Source organism: Anomalospiza imberbis, chromosome 8 (assembly GCF_031753505.1).
Source record: "Anomalospiza imberbis isolate Cuckoo-Finch-1a 21T00152 chromosome 8, ASM3175350v1, whole genome shotgun sequence".
Classification (NCBI taxonomy): Eukaryota; Metazoa; Chordata; class Aves; order Passeriformes; family Viduidae; genus Anomalospiza; species Anomalospiza imberbis.
Genome location: NC_089688.1, coordinates 32516889 through 32540275, shown reverse-complemented (window position 1 = coordinate 32540275; position 23387 = coordinate 32516889). Strand labels below are relative to the sequence as shown.

Sequence of the window (23387 nt, the reverse complement as noted above, 5' to 3'; positions counted from 1 at the left end):
CTCGAGATTAAATTGATAAAATGATGTAATATCACATTATTTTTATTAGCAGGCTTTGATACAAAATTCTCTGTAGAGCAGAAGATTTTGTTATATTAAAACAAAGGTACTGAAATGAGAAAAAAAATTCAATAAATTTTTAAAGCGTAGTATCACATTTTAAATGCAATTTTGTGCATATGGTGAGTGAATGCAATACCTCTTTACCCTCAGGCCGCCCACTTTCATACATTAAAAATATTCTATTTAAATGCAGATTTTGATTTGCTATCTGGCATGGCATTCAAGGAGAAGAGACGGGAGAAAAGGAAGAGTGTCTGCATCTCTTAATTTAATTACATGTTTCTTTTGACGCACAAAGGTGTGAGCAGTTGTTAAGTGTAAGGACATGCCTGTATTAAAAAAAAAGAAAAAATGTGCATGGTTGATTTTTTAAAATCTGTAAAAGAAAAGGTAATCTCAGCCTCAACAGAGAGTCGAGTGAGTTCTTGTGGATATAAATATGTAAATATGCATCATCACGTGTGTGTTACAGGCCGGACTGCTGGTTCCCAGTGTCGTGACTGTGTCAGGACATCGCTGCTGAAAATCAAATCCCAGTTGAAAATAGCTGCCTACTAAACCAGAAAGATTCTTTTTAGCCAAAATCAGTGCAATAATCCTTTTTTTTTTTTTTTGGTGTGGCCTCATCCAGTGTGGCAGCAGGATGTAGGTTGAGGGGTTCTCACGAGTCAGGGGTGAATGCCCCTTTTTTGTTTGCTTGGTGTCATCCAGATGGCTGTGATTTTCTGGAATTAAAACCAGAATATTTCTTTTTAGAACTACCTTAGAAATGCAGGAGATGGACTGCAAGGGGCAAAAGTCATAGTAGTAAAGTGCCTTGAACACCACGGAAGTGATTTTGCCATTTGATGGTGTGAAAACCAGGGAGGTGGCGTTTGGGCTGAGGACTCTTTGTCTTCATTTGTCTGTCATGTGGGTGAAAGCCTATTTTCACAATTGGAGAATATTTGAATTTCAGTGCCCTGGAGCAGATAGGTTGAGTGGTATCAGAGATTATCAGATTTAATTCATTTATTTTAAATGTAAATTGATTTGAAGCCACTGGGAGCCATTAAAAGTGTGCAGTCGTTGGCCTCTGCACTTGCTGTATATTATTTCTCCTGTTGTCCACTTCTGTCCATCCCTTCTCCCAGTCTTTTATCTGACTGGTTTGTTCCTCCTGTTTCAGAGAAACCTCAGTTTTGGGGCTCTGTGCAACATGTAGAGGGTGTGAGGCTCCTTCTCCTGACGAGTGCTGGAACATTCTGGCTTTGCTGTGACTGTGTCCCAAAACGTCATCTCCTAGAGCCAGAATTCTTCCTGCATCCAGCAGCTTCTCTCCTGTGCTTGAAACACAGAGATAATGCAGGTGTTGATGGTGTAAGGGGATGGTTTAACTGAGATGGCTACTGGGCTGCAGTGGGGCTGAGTGTAAAAGCCACTGGGCTCCCACTTCCAGGCTGTGCCAGCTCCCTGGGCACAGCTTCCCTGCTCCTGCCAGTTCGGTGCAAAATCCATGTTTTCAGGGGCTCTGTGACTCACCACGAGCAGTTTATAGTTTCCTGTAAATATAAATTCAGGGCTGTACCAAAGAGTGCCAAATGAGTGGTTTTAAGTCTATATATAAAATTATTTGCTCTCGCAGGGCATCGCATTTGCCAATTTTTCTCTTGGGCACGTAGATATTAAAATCATATTATGCCCAATATGTGGTTGTAAATTAAAGTCGCAGTGGAAAAGAATATTACAATTTTTCCCCTTTAATGTTAGTCTCAAAGAATGTGTCCTTCTGAAGAAAAGGTTATTTGTCTAATATGCTGGAGAACAGTTCATGAAATTAACTAAGAGTTATCCCCATAAAATGAGCTGTAAAGAAAAAGCAACCAAGGAAACTCTTGGGAAGCAAATCCCCCTTGGTTTTCCAGCACCAATGCAAACTCTAGATTTCTCAAGCATTGTGATTATTAGAGTGGCATTGAGGTAGATTTCAAATGTGCCCTTCTTTTTGGGAAGAAGTAAATCCCAATGCAGAATCACAGAATGGTTTGGGCTGAAAGAGACCTTGAAGCTCGTCTTGTTCCACTCAACCCCTGCCATGGGCAGGGACACCTTCCACTAGACCAGGTTGCTCCAAACCCCAGCCAGCGTGGCCTTGATGCCGCTCTCCTCCTTCAGCATTCAAAAGTAAAAGCATTTAGAAATAAGTATAGTCTTAAAATAAATGTTAATAGGTGAGTAATAAATTTAAAACATCCAGGGAAGCACTGGATATGTTACCTGTCTCATGAGTGCTTAACTCAAGGCTCTGCAATTTCAGACTGATGATTTTAGCTGGTTTGGGGGGTATTTTTTATGGCAAACGTGGTGGGAGGAGAAAGAAAATCAGTGGAATTGGTTTACATATTGCCTTAACTACTCTCACAATAGTGGAAAGCTCTCATCAAGTATGTATCAGATTATTTTATGCCAACATTAATATTGGAAGCACACATGTAATCTGGAGTCAGCAGGTTCATACACTACTATCTCATTAAATTTTCAGGCAAAAGCTGCAAAAATTAATTGGAGGCGTGTAATAGTTTAGAATGTGAGCTGGCTTATGGTAATATAAATTACATGAGGAGAAGACAGTTTTATATACTGAGAGAGGGAAAACTGGTTTACTTTAATGAGAAGAGATAGAAATGTGGAGCTATTTTTTCATTACAGATGCACTCTAAACTGTTTGGACTTACTTGATGAATAGAGTTAATTCTCTGCTACAGTTCCAATAATTCATGTTGCACAGTTTAATGACTTCTAGATAAAAACAGGATTGAAATGTTAATTTCTATGAAGAAATTGGAGCACTCTCATACATCAAGCTTTTTTCTATTAAACTACTAGTTAATTTCACTAAACAAGTCTCTTAGAGATATTTCATGCTACATAGATTTTTGGATTTCTCACCTGCTTTGTTTTATTCCGTTGGCCCTGAGCATTGGTTAGCGCAAAGCGCTGCTGGGATTCGGAAAAAGTTCAGTTGTACTTAACCTGTCCTTATCATTAATTTTTTTTCTACAACTCACCCTGTGATGTTTAGGTCTGTTGGTGCTTTCTCCTGTATTTCCCATTTGATCCATCTGCTGCCTGTGCCATCCAGGCATAGCTGGTGGCCTTCATCCGAGGAGGGGCACAGGGAGCTGCTGGGTGGTTGGTCGTGTCTGAACCACCGTGCTTGAACCCCTTCCTTAACTCAATTTGACTGCTGGTCTTCTGTGTGCTGCCTAGAGGTTGGGTACTGCTGGTTGATGCTGCGCAGAGAGGACAAATTTGGGTTCTTTTTGTTTTGCATATTCTTTGTTTCAGGAGTTTCTCTGCTAACTTGGATTTGTTTCTGTTGTTCCAGTCCAATTTTCATCATCAGAGATGAGTAGTTCTCTCATCAGCCTTGCCTTTCCCCTGTTTGGTGCCATCCCACTCACTGTTGCACGTACTCGTCCATTCCCCTTCTGTCACTTTGATATTTGCAGTTTCACGTGTGTAGTTTGATATTTCTGGTATTTTGCAACATCTGCCCAGGGCAGTGCTGGAGTCACCATCCCTGGAAGTGTTCAAAAAACGTCAAGATGGGGCACTTAGGGATACAGTTTAATGGTGAATTGGTAGTGTTGGATTAACTGTTGGACTTCATGATCTTAGAGGGCTTTTCCAACTTACGCAATTCTATGATTCCATGATCTTTACATGGGAACTTCATCACAGGAACAACCTCCCTTAGTAGAAACCATGGGTCCTACTGTGGTTTTTCTAGGCATGGAAATTCCCTTTTCCGTGGAATTGCAGAACTCATTCTTCTGCTGGGGGTACCTATTGCCTGTTCACCTCTAAACCATGTCCTCAGCCAGATATTTTTGGAATGTTTCCAGGGATGAGGACTCCACCACTTGGACTGTAAAAGGCCAGGGAGATGGGAGAGCCAGGAGTCACTGATGGGGGAGCTTCAGCTCCCACAACATAACCTAGGGCAGGGAGGTGAAGGCATGGGCTGCCCAGCACAGGTGGCACTCCCTTGGGATGTTGTGCTTCTAAGGAACAGGATTTCACCTGATATGTTCAAAAAAGGCTGAGTTTTGTTGCAAACAAGAGAAACTTCTAACCTCGCGCTCTAGATGCACAATTCCGTGGGGTTTTGTGTACGTGGTGAAGAAGGAAACACCGTCCAGGTGCAGGTTTTTGCAAATTTAGCAGGACAGAGGTGAGCTTGGCCAATGAGTTGGTGGCTGTGGGGACACCACAGTAGAGCTGTGGATGGTCTCTCCTTTGGGGACACCACAGTGGAGCTGCAGGTGGGCTCTGCTTTGAGGCCCACAGCGCTCACACCAACTCCCACCTGCTGCCTCCTGCCACCCCAGGAGGGAGGAATTTTGGGGTGTGATGATGTCAGCCAAGTCCCCGTCCAGGTGGGAAGGTGTGAGTGGGATAGAGCCATGTTCTCAGCCTGGTTCCCCCATTCCATGCCTTGGGCTGTTCATCCTGAAGGGCACTTTTATCCATGGACCTTGTTCGGCATTGTGCATCCCCGGTGTCCGACACCGGATTAAACAAAGTGTCACACGTGTGAGGTGTACGGGGCAATTATTTTAACCCATTTCGCCTTCTAGTGTGGAAAATCTGCTTAAAATAGGACTTGCTAAAGTCATTGTACCATATACAAAGGGGTTGTTAAAATGCACTCTCGAAATAGAAAATAGGATTAGAAGAGACACTTTGGCTTTGAGGCCTTCTCCAGCCGAAAGAAGGCCTCGTGGCCAAAATGTCTCCCTTAATCTCATTTTCTGTTTTGTGATAGGAATTTTAACTCTCCTCACCCCCTCCCAACCCCCCCGTGTCTCTCTGCCCACATGCTGGTCTGGCACTGCTCAGCTCCCTTCCTGCAACTGGGGGCTCATAAGACAAAGCGATATTTTTCTCTTGCCATAATATCAAGACATTTTATTTCTAGTCCAAACAAATCCCCCCCAAAACCCACAACCTGTTTCTATCAACCGACTTTTGGTTGTTTGCACTAAGGCTCCCATCTATCAGGGTTCCTTGCTCTTCAGTCCTGGTGAAAGCTTGATGTGCTTCTGAGTCCTTGGGACAAAAAACACCTGGAAATCCTAATTATTTCATGTGGAATGCTGAATATTCCATCTCTGAAGGTAATTTGGTAGGGAACACCTGTGATACAGATATCTGTATATATCTGTATGGTCTTATATCTGTATATTAGTTGAAATGCAAAAACTGCAAGCTACACCAACAACTTAATGTTTTAAACATGTCCTATAATTTAAATTTGACCTTTCGTGGATAATATCAAACTGATACTTCGTTGCTTCACCGTCTTCTAACATTTTTATTTCTAAATGGAGTTTTTAGTTTAACGTGCAAAAATTTATGTTCCAGATTAGGGAAAAAAAAACCTCCAAATCTTGCTGTAACTCTTAATTACAGCTAATTACTGTATTTCTTAATTAGATTCCTAATTTCCAACTATTTAACTTCAGTGAAACAAATGGAAAAGCAGCAGTCCACAGAGAGCCTGAAAGAAGCAGTTTGAAGATCTGAAAGAAGCAGTTGTGTATGTTTTTGTATTTTGAAGGAATCCTGAAGGCACTGAATTTTATTTCCATAACTGGGAAAGGCAGCGATCTGTGTTTATAATTGTGTCAGGAAAATTCTGAGGGGAAAATTACTTCTTTTGAAAGGGTTTGCATTCATATTGCAGGTTGGAGGAGGGAGAGAGAGGTGCCAGAACCAAATGCAGGGAAATACTCAGGTTACTCATCAGTTGCAGTAATAAGTATTTGAAGAACTTGCTGGTGATTGGATTTTTAAATGTGAAAACCTTCAGGATGTTTACAGTTGGAGTCTCAAAATTCCTCTCGGCTGGGTCACATCAATGTGTACCCACATGAGTGGGTGCATTCAACACCTGGAAGTGTCTAAGATGGGGCTGGATGGGGCTTGAAGCAACCTGGTCTAGTGGAAGGTGTCCCTGCCCGTGGCAGGGCATGGAATTAGATGAGCTTTCAGGTCCCTTCCAACCAAACCATTCTGGAATTCTCTGAGGGCTCATGGGAAGGTCCAGCTCCAGCATTTGGGTTTCCTCAGAAGGAAACTTCACCTACCCAGACGCCCCAAGAGCCTCCCCACTCCCCGAGTGCCCCAGATCTCAGGATTTTTATGTTTTTTCTCACAAAACAAAAATAAACATTAAACCCCTCCAAACCACGTTGTTTGAAAGCAGAGCAGCACCAGACACGAGCGTGTTTCTACCTCAGGAAGGCTGATTCTCCCTCGGAGGTGGAGACAAATGGTCAGCTTTAAACCTTATAACAAAAGGTTAATTTTTCTTCCTTGACGTCTTGCTGACTAAGTCAAACCCCGAACATGAGGTCGTTGGCTGTTTCCTGCATTTCCAAAGACAGCTTTACACACCAGTGATATCAGCTTTGTATCTCTTGGCAACAGATTGGTTCTGGCACCCCTAGGACGGGGCGTCTTGGCATTCTTGAACCGCCGAGAGGCACGAAGCGGATACTGGGGGGATTCGATGCCTTGCTGAAAATACGTTAAAATATGTTTTGTGCCCTAATAATGCGTCTTGAAAAATGAGCTTTTTTTGTTGTTGGGTTGTTTTTTTGTTTGTTTTTTTTTTTTTCCTGGAGCCGGTCGTCCCCCAGACTCATTTATGGGTATGTTTGTAATGCCTTGGCTCCCACTGCCCTTTGTGGATGGACGTGTCCTCGCTGGAATGCTGCTTGCCCTCGCCCAGGGGTGATGCCTCTGTTGCAGAGCTGTTTTATTTCACTTTTTCCTATGTGCAGGAAAGGAAAGAAAAACCTGATAGAACCACAAGATTAAAATATTAATTTGTGGGTTTTTTCCTTCAGGGAAAGTGTCCCATCTTTGAAAGAGCTGTGAATCCAGGATTTTGTTGAGGTGCTTATCTCAAAATAGAAGAAAAAATATGCATCAAAAGAGGTGTTTTTTTGGTTTTTTTTTTTTTTTAGATTATAGGGCTAATTATGATGTGTCTATTAGATATCTTGGCAAAATCTTTAGTGCCTTATGTGCATAACCAGGACAAGTGCTGAAACTGTGTAGAATAATTTATAATGCACGTCACAGCCAAAAATTTACTGTCATTTAATCAGTGAATTAAATAAGCGTCATCTTACCAAGCTTTGAAATCACCCATTTCATTATTGCAGGTTTCATTTACAGTGGTGAGGAAGGGCAGCAGCTGGGACGTGCTGCACAGGCTGGGCTGGGAGGATGAGGATGAGGATGCACCTGGGGATTCCTGCAGTTCCCGTTGCCAGGTAGCCGTGGCCACTCTGATGGGGCGGAGAAGCCACGACAACTGGAGAGCAGATTCCTGCTTTTGCTGGATCTGCAGGTGTTTTGCTCTTGGCTTCATGAGACCAGGCTGAGGTGGTGCATCAGGGCAAAGTGTGGAAGAGGCCAGTGTGGGAAAGAGGAGCTGGAGGCAAGGGACAGAATGTGGAATTTGGGGGTTTTGAATGAGGTATGGAGGTGCTTGAGGAATTTGAGGGAAGAACAGAGAGCAGGGCAGAGGGTTTGGGTGTTTGGTGTGTGCATGGCTCTGATAGGAGGGGCTTGGGCAGATGCAGCCACTTTGCCTCTGACCTGGCTGGTGCAGACTTGTTTGGGGCACATGTGATGGTCACCTGAGAGCTGTAAAAATACCCCTCTGCTTTATGCCCAAGGGTAAATTCTCTTCTCCTTGGTGCTTGTTCCACTAGAGACCTCTTAGCTGCTGTTAGGGAGATGCTCATCTGGGTTTGCAAACACCAGTGAGAGATGTCTGAGGAGTTCTGTAGTGGCCTTCAGCTAAGAAGGCAATTCCTTAAGACTCAGAACAAGTGGTGATCTTGGCATTGCTTCCTTTCATGTTAAATTACACCATCCTCTTTCTGTTATTGTCACAAATCTTAAGATTGTTCTTCTTCCCTTTTTAAATAGAGCATGTGGGAAGATCTAAATAGGCAACTTACTCTAGTGGGAAGTTGATACACATGCCATCACATACTCTGGTATTTATTCCTCTCCATTAAATTACATTCTCCAGACCATTTTTAAATGTTTATGTAGCCAGTGTTAATTTCAAGGAGACAGATTTTTAAAAATACATATACTTAAACAGTGTTGGAACCCATTAAAAAATCTATTTAAAATCAATTGTGTGCGAGAAGAAGTCTACAAACAAAAGGGCAGAGACAGGCATATCAGCTTTAATTTAGTCCTGGATTCCCTTTGACAGGAGCCATTTAGATAGAGGGCAAAAAATTATCTCACTGAAAAAGGCAGTGATTGATCACATGTTGGTAAGTGAATCAAGTCTGCAAAAAACAGAGGTGATTAAGGGACAAAGAGGAATTATCATATTACAATGTTGCTGCCTGTCAAACCTCCGTCTTGTTGTGCATTCATGTGTCACGTTGTGACATTCGATCAGCGCTTAACTCCCCGGGACAAAGGGATGGTCGTTAAAAATCTTTAAATGCTGCTCGGAATTGTGCTGGGGGTGTAAATCCGTGTTTTGACTGCTGACAGAGATCTTTATGCCTGCAAGAATGGATACACGGGACCTGGCTGACAACTTATTAAGTGGATCTTAGCACCAGGGTGTTTCCAGCTCTTTCTCATCTTTGGTGTTGCTTTGCTGGCCATGGGTTGGGAGGTGCCAGGGAGAGCAGGCTGGCACTGCTCACGGGCAGGTAAAACAGCTGAAAATTGGTGAAACCAAAGGTATTAATCTCCAGAAAATGGAAACTGTGGAGGCAGGAAGTGGGCTGCTAAAACCTGCGGTGAAATGGGAAGGATGAGGATGCGGTGGAAGAGGCTCTGTAGGAAGATGTGGGGAGAGTCTGTGTGCTGGATGGACTCCAGGGTTACCAGCAGCCATGGGTGAGGCTGGAGACAGAGGAGACAGGGCGTGCAGGTTCTGTGTCAGCGTTTTCCCCAGCCTAGACCCAGCTAATGCCTCGCCCGGCTCAGCTGCTTCCTGATGGCCCTGCTGGAGAGGAGCCTGTGGGACGTGGGCAGCGATGAGCAGTGACAGGTACGGGGGAGCGTGGCAGCTCCCTGGCTCAGCACGTTCCCTGCTGAGGTGCTGCTGTCCTGCTCCTGGGACCTGAAGCCTCCAGAAGCCTCTGGAGACCATGGCACTTCCATAAACCTTCTCTAGAAACACGTGCAGAAATGTGCTAAATCTTTAAAATAATGGACTGCAGTTTAAAAAAGTAACAAATCTTTAGTTTTTGCATTTTATGGCCTTGGCAGTTGCTCTCAGGGTGCTGCTGGTGTGGCTCTCTCTGTCCTTTGCCACCCATGTGGATCCTCCTCTGGACACACACACATGGATGTGCAGGAGTTCAGTTGGAGAATCCCCTTTGCTCTGCGGAGTTTCAGGGTCATGCTGAATTTCAGGGTCATGCTGATACGGGGGCTGAACTAGATGATCTTCAAGCTCCCTTTCTAAGCCAGACAATTCGATGACTTTATGACATCTCTTTTTCTTGGATTTTCTGTCTTCACTATATGCATTTAACCAGGGGTTTGCCTGCCTGGCTCTGTACACAAGATTCACCTGCTTGGAGCTTTTTTAAAGGAAATAGGAATGGAGAACAGTTGTGTGCCTCATCTGAGTGCTACACCAAAGAAGCACAGTTAAAGATACCTACATGACAAAGATCAGATAAAAGCAAAACAGAAACCACAAATCAGCAAAGTGGTAGATCTCTGAGAACCAGCCTTTGTGATTTTCAAAGAGCCTCTGTTTAAGCAAGTGTCTTGCTTGGATGAGAACAGAAAACAAGTAAAGCATCAGGTTTTTTTCAGGGAATAGGTGGATACTAGACTGCTCTAAGTATCTGTGTCATGACTGTGTGTCTGAGTGTCTTAATCAATAATTTGGAAAAAAGTGGTGGACAGGGAGTTGGTGGCACCGAGGCCGTGGGGGATTCCATGGCATCTTTTGTGGGAGACAGCCCTGTGCAGAAGGAGGCAGAGCTGAAATTAGGGAGGATCACATGGTCAGATGAAAGCCACCACTGCCAACCACAAGGTTGGGTGCCCAGGAAGGAGCATTCCCAGCTCCTTGCACACGTTGTGCTTTCAGTGAACTGGAACCAATGGGAATAAGACCTGAGGGTCACTGCAGACAGCTCGATGAAGACATCTTCTCAGTGTGCAGCCAGTCACCAAAGATCAAGCAAGGTGTGAGACCATGGGAAGGATGGGTGAGAAAATATGGAAAATATGATAATGCTGTTATGAGAGTGCTCAGACTGTCACAGTGAGTGTGTGCTGGGGAGGTTACCTACCCCTCACTCTGCAGCTCGGACAGTTCTTGGGAGGTGATGGCTGGAATAGAATGACACAATCATAGAGTGGTTTGGATTGGAAGGGACCTTAAAGACCATTTCCACCCCTCCTTCCACTAGACCAGATTGCTCCAAGCCCTGTCCATCCTGGCCTTGGTCACTTCCAGGGATGGAGCAGCCACAGCTTTTCTGGACAGCCTGTGCCAGGGCCTCACCACCCTTACAGTGAAGAATTTCTTCCCAATATCGCACCTAAACCTCGTCTCTTTGAGCTCAAAGCCATTCACCCTTGTCCCATCAATAGTCACAGCTTGTAGCTGTGTCTGTGTAGTTGAAGAGATTGGGGCTGTTTAGAAAGATCATGTGAGTAAGAGGATTTGTGTGAGAGGTTTTGTAGACTAATGTTTGACATATTTAACCTTTCTCAAAATACGAGAGCGAAGGAAAATCCAATAAAACCAGGGGCGTGCACTGGGCATTCTGCAATTGATGTTTCCCCCCAGTGCTTGCTGAAACACCAGGAATGTTGGGCAGCCCCACACTGCCCCTCAGCCTGACCTGTTCCCTCCTCCCTGTTCCTGCCTTCGGAAGCGTTGTCCCCTTCTCTGTGGACAAGCGTATTTTAGCCTGTTTGACACTTTTTGGCAGCGTGTACTGAAACTGCTTTTCATACTGCGTTAGAAGTACGGTCGGTCACAGCGTGTTCTCCTCTGCTACCAAATCCTTGCTGAGAATCTGAAATATTTTGAAGCCACGTTCAATTAATGTGACTTCTTTGGGAGCACAGGACTTCTCTCAGCAGTGTTTTCAGCGTTGCCTTTGTCAGACAGGAACGTTTCTTACGCTCCAGTCTTGGAGTGGAAGCAATAGGGAAACCTCATAGATCCTGTGGGGGTCCCTGGTTGGGGATGGGGTATGTGGTAAGGGCTGGGATACAGGATGGTTAGGCTGCAGCTTTTGTGAAGGGGAGCTCCACACACATTCTTCTTCCTTATACTTTTTCCTTTGAACTCAAGAATAATTCTTGAAGTGGCAGGGATGATTAATGCATAGATACTGAAAAACATAGTTGGCTTTTTAAAACTGTAGTTACTTGGAAATATGGGCTGGCTGCCATGGAAGAGGGTGCTGTAGGAGTTTATCTGAACACAAAATACTGGAAAGTCAAATTTTACAGTCATTTAATTTGTCCAGTGTTTTCAAATAAGGATACTAAATGAATATATTTAAAACAGTGTTACTTGGGAAAAATATTTATTTGACAGGGTCACTGTGAGTTCACTGGTACAATACTGGAACAGCACAATATTGTTCAAAGTGAAGATGGAGAAAAATGCCTGCTCAGTTAAAGCCCTGGCAGAGCTGCCCCAGATATGAGCTTGCAGATGGCAGACAGCAGCCCTGTCCCTGAGATGTGTCCCTCAAAGGTGGCTTTCTCTGCAGGGACAGCTTCAGTGAGTCTCTGGTAGAATCACAGAATGGTTTGGGTTGGAAGGAACCTTAAAGACCATCCAGTTTCAATTTCAATTCCCTGTTGGCAGAGATGCCTTCCACTAGACCAGGTTACTCAGAGCCCCATCCAACCTGGCTTTGAACATGTCCAAGGATGGGGAATCAGCCATAAGGGATTAATCATCTAATCTGTTTAAAATCTGTTGAAGCAGAGCTCTCTGATGGGCTTTGTTTGGGACGCTGGCGATGGAACAAGGGTGAGTGTTGTCCCAGGTGGGTCATGACGTCTCATGGCCACAGCTCTTCGCTGTGGTCTGGGCTAGTGAGTGCACATCTGGCCAGAAGAAACAAAGGAGAGTCCCCCATCCTGCTGGGCACTAATTGTGTGTTAACGAGCCCTCACCACGGAGCAGGACACTGCTCTGAGGTTTGTGCCTGGCAGGGAATATGGTGGGTGGCTGCTGGGACACGAACGCTGCTGGCCATTACTGAGACCATTAAAAGGATTCAGAAATGATTTTAGAAACCCTGCTTCTGCTAGGAGTCAGGAGCAGCTCCAGCCAAGCCAGCTCAGTGCCAGGAAACAGCTCGGATGGTGGAGTCTCCTGCCGGCAGCACCGCTCTGCCAAGAGCTAATCCCCTGTGCGAGCACGGGAACAAAACAGCGCCGCTCGCGCAGCTACTCCTTGGGCACAGGGAATTAATATTAACCCTGGATCGCTGCGGAATTCCCGCTCTGTTTTCCGTGGCTTACACTCCAGGCACACCTCCTTGCCAAGGATCATCCGCCCCAACACGGAGCGCAGAAGTGAGCTTGGCTTGCGCTGCCAGGTTTGCTCGGAGGCAAACAAAACCCTGGCACCTCTGCAGATGCCAGCCTGCCTTGCTTTCTGCTCCTTTGGAAGCGCTGGTTCTCCTTGGGAGCGGGCTGGCCAGCCCGTGGAGGTGTGGGGACCCACTCCATAGCTCCTGGTCTGTGTGGAGAGCCAGGCTTTGGAGCTCCAGCGCTCATCTTGGTGCCAAACCCAAAGCTTTTGTGCCCAGAGGGTGGATGCGTTGCTTGCTTAGTGAAACGGGTTAATGCTTCGCTGGACTCCGACACATCAGTGGCTTGGACAGCTCAAAGCAAACAAAATTCCAGTTTGGATTGAGCTGGCCCAAAATGAAAATCCTTGTTTTCTTTTTCCTCCTGGAGTTTTGGGCACATTGTCCCCACATGAAGCTCTGTGGTTGGCTGGAGTGGCACGTTGGTGATGTGAAATGATTCCAGAGGAAGACTGGATAAACATTTTTATATTGAGGTGTCTAGTGAGGGAAAGTTTGCATGTAGACAACCTTTAAATTAGGGCTTTGGTGGTCTCTTCATCTCTGTCCAGGATTTTTTCCTGTTTCCAACTTGTAATCTGTGGGCCAGGTTTGTAAAAGCTTTTCAAAATTAATCCATTCGAAAAATGCAAATAAGAGGGCAGCTGAAGGCAGGTCTCTGCTGCCTCGGGCAGTGAATTTGGCTCACGCTTCCAGTGTTCCCACTCAGTTCCCAGAAGAAGGATTTGAAAAGGAGGAGGAAAAATCCCCACAACAGAGGAATTGCTGCAGGTGATTCAGAGGGGGATGCTGCTGTTCCATCACTTCTGCTGCTCCGCTCTCTCAGTGGCAAGCTGTATCCTTGCCCATGGACACAGCTCCTCCCTTGGCTCTTCTCATCGCCTGTAAAGATGCTTCAACGTTTTTACAAGAGCAGAAAGGCAAGAAACCATCCTTCCTGCTGTCTGTAGTTGCATTTTGATTCCTCAGAGGTTCCCAATCTCCAGTGGTGGACCATGGGAAGGGTTCTGTGAGCTTTCACGGGGTCCTTGAGGAAAATACAGTAACTATATGGACCTTCTGCTTTAGTTATTCAAAGGTTGCTTTTTCAGTTTTGCAGCCTTTAGGTATAAAATGCAGATGCTGAAAGGAAATCTGTGGGAATTTAGAGACCAGACAGGTTTAGTCAGTGCCTTCTTCATTCACAACTAGTAAACCCTCAGAGCAATTTTTAGCAGACTTAAGGCATTGGAAGGGATGATCACTGAAAACAGGCAGAAGAAAACAAGCCCAGTTTGCACTTGAGAAAAAACTACAACCCAAACATCCAGTGGGTGAAGGGAGCTTTTAAATGTCCCAGTTCTGGACAAGCTTTGGTCAGCATTTGTGTGGTCCAGAAGATGTGTGGGACACCAGGTTTCAGGAGCTCCTGTGTTTAAAGAAGGGGTTGGTGTGGAGCATAGCTCCCACTGCACATCTCTTGGTGTTCCTTGGGTACGTGTTGCTGCAGTGAGTGTTATTCCTAGGCGATGTGTACATGGACAGCCTGCTCCTAGGAGTATCCATGTGCATGAAGCCTCAGCTTGTTTGTTCCTGTGCATTTGTAGCCACAGGGAGAAAATTCCCACTAGCATTGTTCTGTCGAATGCTCTTTGTTTAAGTTTCCTAAGTTTTTTAACCACTTTGTCTCTTTGCTTTCAAATCAGTAGTTTTTATTGTGTAAGCCATGGAGTATTGATAACTATTGGGGAAATTCCTTGAGGCTGCTGAGCAGGAATCTGCCTTGATGACAGAGCTGCTTCCAATTTTTAAGCAAAACAGCCTGTAAATTGTGCCATCAACTAACAAGTATGGGATCCCTGCTGTGTAATGTGTGGGATCCTGGAGTATTTTTATTTCCAGGGTGATACCCTCATGGTAGCATGTGGAGCTACAGCTGGGCCGCCAAGGAGCATCCTGCTTTGGGAAGATGAACAGAGAATATGTTCCTCAGGATTGCCATGCCTAATTAGCCTCAAGTTCTGGTATTAGGAGATGTTAATGAGCTGCAGCATATAAACTAACTGCAGGAAAAAACCTTTTTAATGGCACTGCCAGTGGTAGGAAGAGGAGTGCTGCTGGGGGAGCTGACTCACAGCTCAGGACTGGTGGCACTGGGCAGGGGGTGGCCGTGCCCAGCTTGGCCACAGGGACCTTATGGCACCTGTGGGCATGGCCCGTGTTGTCCCTCAGTGGTACCTCGGTCTCTCTAAGCTTTGCAATTGCAGGGAGGTCTGGTCATTTTCTGTAAAACCCTTTAATTAGCACAAAGGTGGCCTCTCTTAGTCCTTATTTTTGTTGGTTTTGAGGATGCATTCCTGGAGATGACCAGTGTATCCAGTAGTGCAGACTAGCAGTGCACGGCCTGCTCCCCTTTGGATGTTATACTGCATGTGCCCTTAGTTTTCCCCTTTTTTTCCCTATAGTGGAGATAAAGGTTTCGAAACAGAGATAGGAGATGTAATTAATTTGCACTTCTGTATCAAAATTCAAAGAGGTTTTCAGAGAAGTTTGTTCTTTCTGCTTCATTTTGACTCCTTTGGAATCTTTCTTGAGAGGCAGGTGAGGAAGTTGCACTTCCATTCTCTGTCCTTTCCACAGACCTCCACTGTGCACTGTTTTACCATACCAGCTATGCTGTTCATTATTTCAAAAAAGTGCCCTATTTATGGGTCAGCTGAGCTGCTGCAATGTAAGATTGTTATTCATCATACTGGAAAATATGCCTTCTTTTTTTTTTCCATTGCTTTGAAATTGTGTAAAACAGACATGGGGAAAAAAAAAAAAAAACAAACCAGCTTGCCAGGCTCTTAAGTGAAATGATTGCATTGAAGAGCAGAGTTGGAGAAGAGCCAGCACAGAACCTTTGATCAGGCAAGAAGGGAAAGGATAACGTGGCCACAGCGAGGGCGTGAGGCTGGAGAAAAGCTCTGAGAGGAAGAGCTAATTGAGGAGGGGATTCAAACAAGAAATGTTTAATAAAAGGGTGTTGGTTAGTTAGTCAAGAAGAAAAGTTGTGTGTGTCAGGTGGGAATTGGCAGAGAGAGGTGTTAAGAATGCCTCTGTGGAGCATCTAGTAGACCCTGCTGGGGATGCTGCCTGTACTGCTAACCATGACACTGAGAAATTTAGGCTGAATGTAAAAGAAAGTTTATTTTATTTAAATAAAGAGAAAAATTTGTCAAACTTCATGGCCCAAAGGTGTCAGTCAGTGAGGTCCCTTCCAGCTGTGGAGCCCTGGGTTGCTGTTGGGAATTTGCAATTGGGTGAGTGGGTCCTTTGTCGTGTTTTAGCTCTAAACTCAGAGTGTGTGTGCTGGAGCTCTGGATTATCCTGTTGGACCTGGTGGAGCTCATCTCTGTGTGTGTGTGCTGCAGAGCTAGCCCCTGGTCCTGCAGCAGTAGCCAGGGATGAGCTGCCCGTGTCATCCTCTGCCAGCAAGGGGGACAGCTCCTGATGGCCACTTGCTCCAGCACACGGCCATTCCAGATAGGCTTCAGATCAGAGTTCCTGCCAAAGCCTGAGACGTGCACGTGTTTGCAGGATGGATGATAAACTTCTGAGTGCTCAGCTCTGATAGCAATAAAATTGCTGCAGGATGCTCTGCTTGGTTGTTGTGTGGGCAGCACAATGAGGTTCTCTTTGGAAGGTGCCTTCCAAGCCTGACTTTGCACTCTGCAACTGCCACTGGAGATTCCAGAGGCACAGAATAGTTTGGGTTGGAAGGGACCTTCAAGGGCTTCCAGTGCCACCCCCTCCCACGGGCAGGGACACCTTCCACCATCCCAGACTGCTCCAAGCCCTGTCCAACCTGGCCTTGGACACTGTCAGGGATGAGGCATCCCCAGCGGGCATGGAGAAAGCCATGGGGCAAATGGGATCCTGCTGAAAATGCCTCTTCTGGAGACTGAGGGGTGCTGGGACTCAGCTGTGCCTGCAGGAGGGGAGAGCAGTGAGGAGTGGGGGGCACTTGCACCCCCACCATCGCTGTTGGATGGAACATCTCCCAGAGCCGGCAGCCAGTGTGGAAGAAAGCAAATAAAGAAAAGCCGTCCCCATTTCAAGCTGTGGTATTTTGACTTAGTTAAAATATTTATCTAAGAAATCTAATGGGGAAATGTAAAAATGTTAGTTTATTAAAGTTCCAAAGAACAGGAAGAAAAGACAAAAGGCCTGGGAGGAATAGCACAGTGTTTTCATTCTTTTAATGATTATCTGGTGGGTTTCTTAAGTGCTTGGGGATGAAGGACTTACTGTATTGGTCTGACTACAAAGTACTCACAGAGCCCAAGTGTAACTGTTCCGGGCAGGGCTCATTTTCTGATATCCTGGATTCTTGAGCTCTGTCAGTGTAATACCAACTATTCCCCATCCTATTTATTGCATCCAGCTTTTTAAGTAATGGGCCAAGTAATGATGGCAGATGCTATAATCATTTTTTTTGTTAATGATTTAGAGCTCTATTTGCACAGTAATTAATTCTGCACAGCTCCCTGGCACAACACAAGAGGAACGCTCTCCTAACTTTTTACTCCACATGTTAAATGAGACTACTGAGCCTGGAGGGTGCAAGGCAGTCCAAGGCTGAGCCTGGGAGCTTCAGACCCAGGATTGTTGTGGCCTGATGGGTGTCAGATGACCTTAAATGTTGCCTGTGGACTGTACTGGATGCTTGGAAGAGCCCACTTGGATCCTGATGGCAGCAGCACAGCTGGGTTGTAGCTGCGTACAGTAGCAAATGCAGATAGTGCCTGACAATCCCAAACATTTGACCCATCCTTTCGGAGGGGCAGATGGATCCTGAGAGCTCTAAAAACCACTTGAAAGAATCAGCTCTTGGTGTAGAAAAAAAAAAAAAAAAGCTGTTCTCTGTGTACTTCCAGGAAGACCAAAGTGGTGTTTGGGTGGGTTCTGTTGCTGCTGCAGCTCCTGGTCACTCCAGGCAGGACTGGTTTGGTTCCTTGCTCAGTTTTCCCTTTTGTCTGTTTGGATTTTCAGCTGATGAGCAGAAAGGTCTTGATTCACACTTGGCACAACACAGCTCTGATCTCAGCAGCAGATGCCAGATGCTGCCGGAATACAAAGAAATAATGAAAGTAACCCGAAATGTGAGTCAGCTGTAGGTGTGATGGGGGTGCCTTCTCTGCTTTGTCTTCCTCTGGCATTTCTTCCTCCATCCACTCTGCCTTCAGCTTTAGCCTCAGCTCCTCGTTTCTCCTCCTGTATTCTTCCTCCAGCTTCATTCCCTTTTGTCTCTCCTTTCTGCCTCTTGCCATCCTCTTACTGCCCACTCCTGTGCCATGACCACGTGGTGGGGGAGTGATGTTCCCCACAATGATAATGAAAAACCTATTTCCATTCCACTTCAGTTCCCTGGCACCCCCAGTACCATTTTTAGTGCCATCTCAGCAGCAGACATTTCATTTATGGAAATTCGGAGTGTTTGTTCCTTCTCTAAACACGACCCAGAGTACTGGTGTCATTGCAGAAGTGCTAACTGCAGCCAGTACCTCTTGGAAAAGCACTGAATCACTTTATTTTTTCATTGTGAATCATTAATTTTATTTTCTCCTAATGCTGCATGGAGTTTCTCTAGTTCTGGAGGTCACTGGAGCCTTGTAACTGCAGCCAAAAGCGTTTTAAATGGTCATTGTGCACTGTAGCAATACCATTAATCTCCAGTGCCATTATTTTATCTAAAAAGTTGGATTTGATATCCATTTTCATGTTTAAAGCAAAATTACTGGCAGGCTGCCATATCATGTGAGGCACAGAGAGTGGGAACTTGTTCACAAAGGTTTAGTGTGAGTGTGACTATTACCTACTGGTTTGGGATATTTTTCAACAAATCAAGACCTGCTGGTAGCCAGGTGGGTTCTGAACGGGGTCTTTCCTTCTGAATTGGTCTTATTTTATTCTTTCATTTCCAAGCCAGTCTGTAGTCTAGCTCAGATAATGATTAGATCTTTTTAATTGAAGTCTCATCAGTATCAAATGCTGGTTTGCCTAGAAATACCTGACTTTTTGGCTTATATATGTGAATGAAAATAAAAGAAGAAAAAACTCTGAAAATAATAGTGGAATGTAAGTCTGGGGCATATTGAATTAATTTCCTGTTCCACTTCTGCATCAGCTAACCAGACAAATAACCAATTTGTTAAGGGCTCTGCTACTTCCTTCAATCACTTGCTCACAATACACTTTTTACATTTTATTTCCTGGTTTTTCCATTTCAATTCCTTACATCCCCTGCAGGTCTGTCTGTTTTGGTGCCAACAGCAACATGCCCAGTGAGGGAGGGCAGGGTGTGATCCTGCACCTCCCAGCTGCCCCATCCGCCCTCTGGACGCAGGTGTTCTGCAGGGAAACTGGGGACAGCGAGCTCCTTCATGCACCTCCCTTGGGGAATCCAAATTACGGATCTCCCTGGTGTGTTTTTCAGTGCCTTGTTGGTGGCAGCAGGAATAGCAGCTGTTGTGGGTGGGTTCCCAGTTTATTGAGCTGTTTCTGAGAGCAGTGAAGTGGGAATATCACTGTGGCATGGTGGGGGGAAGGAGGGAGGTATCGTGGAATCCCAGAATGGTTTGGTTTGGAAAGGACCTTAAAGCCCATCCTGTTCCACCAACCTGATGGGCAGGGACACCTTCCCCTATCCCAGGGTGCTCCCAGCCCCAGTGTCCAACCTGGCCTTGGGCACTGCCAGGGATCCAGGGGCAGCCACAGCTGCTCTGGGCACCCTGCGCCAGGACCTGCCCGCCCTCTGTGTAAAGAACTTCTTCCCACCATCACGTGTCAGGGTCTGTTCTGGGAGCAGCATTAAGCAATCTTAACACAGGGCTTTCATTATTTTCCTCTCCTGGTGCATGATGGATTCCTTTGGAGACTGGTACAGTGCCGGTTCACAAAGTATGGTGTGGCTTTTTGCTCCATTCAGTGCATTTTGTGGTATTATATTTGTGTTTAGGAAATTGATTTTGGACAATCTGCCAGGGGTGTCATTCCAGAGAAATGGAGGCAACACGGAGGAAAAACCAAACAGCACTCTGGGTTTCTGGGTAAACTGCCTTAACTGCCAAATGGCTCCTTGCAGAGACACAATCCTGTAGGAAAATCTGTAAGAAAAATAAAGATATGTAACCTGAGAAGTCTTGAGCAGAAGTTGCAGAGGGCTCCAGTGTTCTCTGATGGAGAGGGGAGGAAGTACAGCCAGTCAGTTGCAGTGTTGTGGAGCATAATAAATATTTTATTTCCACAGACTATCATTTGGTTCCTAAACAGCGTGGGACAGATTCTGTCCCCACATCTGTGACTCTGTGAATATCTGTGGTAGAGGACAGAATTTGGGTCACACCCTGCAAAGTCTGCATGTAAAGTATTCCAGAGCCACACTCTCCAGGCTGGCACCATACTGGTGCATGTTAGGGTGGCAGTTGTTATCAATCTAATGGTATTTTGGGGTTGACCATAAAAATACTTTGGTCTAAGGCTGGAATTTGATAAATAAGATGAATTGAACCGTTTCAGTGCTGATACAGTTTTGGTATATATTTTGAAACACACTACAGCCTTTGCTGTCCAAAAAGGGGTAGATAGAAAATGCTGATTTATAGGGTAAGCTCAATAGGTGCTCTGTGTTAAAAAATCCTTGTTGGGTGAAAATAACTTGGGTAACTTTTTACCATTTGAGTTTCTTTTTTGCAACGAAACCAGAAAGTCAGTGGGAAACTGGGGAGGAAATAAACGTGGAAAGCAGCAGCAGAAATCTCCTCATTTTCTGATAATTGTGAGCTTTCAAACCAGCTACCACAGTAACTTTTACTTTCTGATTTTCCTGCTGTTATACAGTAATAATTTTAAATTTGTCATGCTGGAGGGAGATGCCAATATCAAACTGAAAATGAAGCAAAAGGTTTTGATTGGAATTGAAAAGGAAGTGTTTCCTGCTTTAAGCTAAGTTTTAATTTAACCTAATTACACAGTAATGCAATCGGTGTTTAGTTAATCATGAAAGGTGAAAATTCAGCAGCAAGGCAGGAGGCACATCCTCACCCAGCACATGGTGTGAGCTCTGCAGGGTGGCAGGGAAATATGGAATTCCTGGCTTTGCAGGTTTACATCTGAGTGACTCTCCATGTCCCTTCATGTGCTTTTCCCTCTGGGACTTTTCCAGAGCTGTGTTTAATACAGAACTGCTAGGACACCCGTGAGTTATGGGATAATAATTCCATGTCAGATACTGTGAGAGTGAAGCTTATTTTACAAGAATGCCCTTTGATGGAAGTAGGGCCCCTAATTCAAACTTGAGTGCGTTCTGAGAGACATCTACATGCACACAATAAAATCCAGGGAGAACAATTTGCATAGAAAAGCCAGGAAACAGCTGGGCTTACAGACAGCTCAGATTTTAAGGGTGGTTTTCTGGGGGAACAAGGGAAGAGTCAAGCAAAAGAATTTAAAACCAGACCATTTTTGAGGATTTTTTTATAATATTGCATATGTTAGAATAATTTTTAAAAACACAGCTGTGTGCTGGCTGCCTAAACCAGGTGGTTTTACCTTACATTAATATTTAGATTGTTGTTCTTTGTAATTATCAGCCAACAATAATGGTAACAGACACTTACTTGTCTGGCTCTTATATGTCTGTATTTGCTCTTACTTTAAATTCTTTCCCATAGATACAATTCAGCACAATCAATGCCAACAAAATTATTTTGAAAGCAGATTAGATTAAATATCTCATCCTTTACTGAGCTTCCCATTGGCATGTGAGATGATCCCTTAGAGAATTAAGGTCTGTTTCAGGGACAGAAATGTTCACATGAGCTTGCACAGCCGCTTGCTGGCCATTTTTTCTTTAAATATTTGACAGAAGTGCCTGGCCAGGCTAAATTCAGCCGTTTTTATATTTGGGGATGTTGATGACTAACACCAGAGAGGGGGGAAAAAAGTATCTGGGAAGTGTTTTTCTCTACAAGCTTGTAGGTGGTTTTATTCCAGGTTGTCTTGTGGTGATTGGGGCTTTCCTAGAAGGATGTCATGGGATCATGGAGTCACAGATTGGTTTGGGTCGGAGGGAACCTTAAAGCCCATCTAGTTCCAACCCTCTGCCATGGGCAGGAAACCAGGCTGGACCGGGCTGCAGGTCAGGGAAGAGTTGGGTTGGGACAATTGTGTGAGCTGGACCATTCCCAAATCCCTGCTGACTGGGTCCTGCATTGGGAATATCTCAGATTTGGGGTTGATCTTAAGTTGAAGTGTGCTACTCTTTGGTGCTGATTTAAGCCAAACCCTTGCTGATTTAAGCCTCCCTTGCCCAGGAGGATGTTTTGAAGTGGGAGATGAAAGGATGCTGTGGGCAGCTGTGGGTTAGAGTGATGAGATTTGCACCCTGGGCTGCTCCCCAAAACTGCATTGCAGGGAAGGCAGAACAGCCTCATCCCCTTGTTCTTCCCCATCTCCTGGACACCTTAAAGCATCAACCCCATCATCCAGAGGCCTGCCCACACCCACACCTGCTGATGAAACTGTGGCAGCACTAACGGGTTCACTGATGGCACTTGGAAATGAGCCTTTCTTCTCTGGGTTTTGGTGGAACTGGCTGGTGTCCACCCCACACCCCTCTCTGCAGGGGCAGAGCCACGTCTGGTCGTGCCCAGCAGGTGTCTGTGGGATTTGGACCTCAGTCTTGGAAGCAGAATCCTACCCTGGCCTTTACATTGTGTTAAAGCGGGCTGGTGCAGATTTGTGCCTAATAAATGCAAAGTCTCAGCCTCCCCCTGCTCTGCCTGTGACCAATCCAGGGTTTTTATAATCAAAAATAAGTCCCCAGACTGGAAAATGCCCACCACAACGCTGGGATTCCGGATGCTTTGGGGTGATAATTTTGTATAGGTTTATTCGGGTGATTTGGTGTCTTTGCTACTTCATGTACTTATTGTAGCAAATAATTTAATGGAAAATGAGCAATTGCTGCGAGTCTGGAAATAAAGTTGGGGAGTTTCCTATTGTTACTGCTTTTGCTGGGTTTATTTAAACCACGAATCACTCTTCTTAGCCCAGCAAAAAAGGGAAGGGGGATGACAGAGTCAACAGTGATTTATTTCTTTAATGCATTTTTAATAAGCAGACCCCCAAGAATGAAGCAGTGGTGCATAATTACATTACCCTGGCCACAAAACGTGGGCTGTTCCCACTGTGAGCGGGTTATTTAACACCTGGGGAGCAAAAGTGCTTTGCTGGGCTTGGAAGCTGGCACTGACTTTGGGGTTCACATCTATTCTTTAGCAGCAATTTCTCAGTTGCTGAAATGTTTTTGCCTGGACTTGGCACCGGGGCTTCCTGCAGCTTGCTGCCTCTCCTGTGTCCCTGCCCTCCCTCTCCTGTACCCTTCGTGCACTTCCTTCAGAGGAGAGGCAGGAGCTCCTTTCCAGATTGCTGTCTCCTAAATTAAAGCAAGCCAAATCGATTTGAATATTACATTTGCCTACAAGGACCTCCTGCTAACTTCTGTGTTTTTCACAATTGCATTTTCCTGGTTTTGTTTAGTTTTTTTCATCTTTATCACTTCCCTGCTGCTGACTAAAGGAGCTACACAACAGGGGAAAGTGTGACTAACTCACTGCCTGCACAGGGGAAAGAGTGAGGCTGCTTCTACACATGCTGCTGATA

The 23387-nt window shown here is 45.2% G+C and overlaps 2 protein-coding genes across 2 annotated transcripts in view; both read left to right on the top strand.

Moving 5' to 3' along the window:
• Window positions 1-23387, top strand: part of CTBP2 (C-terminal binding protein 2) — a 131969-nt gene that overhangs the window by 31615 nt on the left and 76967 nt on the right. The window lies entirely within an intron of this gene.
• OAT (ornithine aminotransferase) overlaps window positions 12488-23387 on the top strand; it is a 345851-nt gene continuing 334951 nt past the window's right edge. The window contains exon 1 of the mRNA XM_068198321.1: window positions 12488-12492. The gene's annotated coding sequence lies outside the window, so the exon portion shown is untranslated. The remainder of the gene's footprint in view (window positions 12493-23387) is intronic.